At 42.2% G+C, this 2512-nt stretch overlaps 1 non-coding gene across 1 annotated transcript; it reads right to left on the reverse strand.

The window, feature by feature from the left end:
• Positions 1-1753: 1753 nt before the first annotated feature.
• Trnaf-gaa lies at positions 1754-1826 on the reverse strand. The gene has a single exon. It is a non-coding gene; the product is annotated as a tRNA-Phe (tRNA).
• Positions 1827-2512: the final 686 nt, after the last annotated feature.

Raw genomic sequence — 2512 nt, forward strand, 5'->3', positions numbered from 1 at the left:
TACAACACCGTCCTGTCGGTGTAGAGGTGTGTCTGCTCGGCTCTGCTACTGAATGTTGTTGCTATGTACACCACAGGCCATTAAAATTACATCGTGGAGGTGGCGTGTAACCAATACCAAAGTGACATGAAGTATACTACATGCTTGGATAGCAAATTATCAGTATTTCAGAGCAACAGTAAAAAATGTTTACGAGTAACGCCACCTACATTCTGTATAAAAGGAAAGGTTACATAGCTGATTTCTCTCCCATGACGTTTCGGCAGAGACAGGACCACTGACAGTATGCCCCCGATGAGAATGGCCTCTGGAGTGGCCCCATGTTGTCTATTGAACCAGTCCTGGTTCTGAGTACGGCACCGGGACTGATGTGTGTGTGTGTGTGCGGGGGCCTGAGATAGTGGACACTGCCAGATTGCATTCGTCATCCTCCTGCAAGCCCAGCACCTGGCATGTGGGTTTGCCACCGAGCGTGCAAGAACAACATCCGTGATTCACGTAACTGATAATCTGGATAGCAGATATTGTAGTTCTGGCGTTTTAGGGTCATTAATTGTGCCGTTCTTCGATGCTTCCGTGATGTTATCTTTCAGCAAGATACTGCTAGACCGCATGTAGTCTTTCTTTTCTGTTCTGGCTACCTCAATACAGCTGTGTTCGTCTGTCAACATGGCCAGCACGTTCTCCAGATGTGACACCCACCCACAGGGAACATCTGGTCATGGCTTGCCACCATTCGCCCCCCCCCCCCCCCCCATTACGTTTGATGTACACTGGCACAGGCCTGAAGCAGCATCTCTCTCATCCAATCCCAGTTAGATTCCATATCCATCTGGGTCACAGCCGTTGTCGCTGTCACACGTGACAGCGTGTTCTGCACATCACATTTTGTATACCCATTAATCACATAAAATTTAATTATGTGTTCTTTCTGCTATATTGTACACGAACAATAAACAAAATTTCCTTTTCTGCCAATCTTCCAGGTGCTGCAGTTTTAAAGGCCAGCACAGTGTACCGAACGATGGCGTTTGGCGGGAGGGGAAAATGAATCTGAAATCAGCTTTTGTCAAGGTAAAGTAGAGTTATCGATGTATCTCCATCGTTTTTTCATCAATCAGTACCAATTAAAATATCGCGTTTTGGATGTAACTTGCATCAAAAGTCTTATTTACACAAAGAAATGTCAAAAAATTAATAAACAGTGTCCTATAGAATCACTATTCGTAGATTAGTGTACGGAAGCTATCGCACGCGATGTTACTGCGAAAGAAAAGTGGTTCTCATTTCCACTGTATGTCAGTAATTTTAAGCATAAAAAGGAAACAAATAGTGAAGAACCGTATGATTAGAGGAAATACAAGTAAAATGCCAGCCTCGAAGATATTTGGATAATTAGAAGCAATTTTATGTCGTAACCGAAAGTGTATGTTGTATTACATCAGAAACTTCGTTTGTTTTGTTTCTTTTTGTGACTACGATTTTCGCACCCACGCAACTTTTCTGAGCAGTTTCCTCCAAATACAGTAACTGAACTGAGAAACTCTCTCGATTTTCTCGTATCTGTTTTTTAGACATTTCGGCGCCACGTTGTTGCTAGACATGTATTTTGTTTTCTCAAATGATGTGTGGAGTAGTGCTTGTAAAAACGTAACGTAGAAGCACAGCACATAACCCCTGCATATTATGTAACATTATTCATTATTTGTTAATTACTTTATCTTTGTCTATGATTAATTCGAATTAAAATGTATGCCGAAACCCGGGATCGAACCAGGGACCTTTAGATCTTCAGTCTAACGCTCTCCCAACTGAGCTATTTCGGCACATGTAGACATTTAATAATCTCTGTAGTTAGTCAGAAACTAGTCAATGAGACATGTTACGATAACGAACTTCTTTTAATGTTTTTGCTCAAAAACACCATGTAACAAGGAGACTATACTGTCTTTGTCGGCAGCGCCCACCCCACCTGACTTCGTGCAGAGGCGATCGATGGGATGCAATAGGACTCTGCATTCTGGTAAAAGAAATTCCTATCTACAGAAGAATTACCGATAAATTTAATTGCTGTTCATCTGTCGGAGTTATCCGCGGCGCATTCCACAAAACCGCGATCGTGCGAAATCCTACTGGCGCTCTCCATGCTTCAGTTGTTTCCTGACCTTTGAAAGCCTTTTAATTGGGCGCTGTGAATATACCTATTGTATTAGCGTACCTAAATGCCTCCGAAATATCAAGGTGAGTTTGTAACTGGGATGAAAACTTCTTGACACGAAGAATGCGGCACATTAGTTACGACTAGTAAATGCTGTTCCCGACGGGCAGGGCGCTAATGCAGCAAGGATATCCGATTGGGCCGCTATTTTTCGCACACCAAAGATTTGTCGTTCAATAATGAGTTTAACTGCAATTGTTGTTCCTCAAAGACACTGTATGAAGAAAAGATGCTGAAAACGTTGAAAGAAATACTGAAATCATTAAATGAAAGAAGCCTATTGGCTTACTAATT

This window comes from Schistocerca piceifrons, chromosome 9, assembly GCF_021461385.2.
Source record: "Schistocerca piceifrons isolate TAMUIC-IGC-003096 chromosome 9, iqSchPice1.1, whole genome shotgun sequence".
Classification (NCBI taxonomy): Eukaryota; Metazoa; Arthropoda; class Insecta; order Orthoptera; family Acrididae; genus Schistocerca; species Schistocerca piceifrons.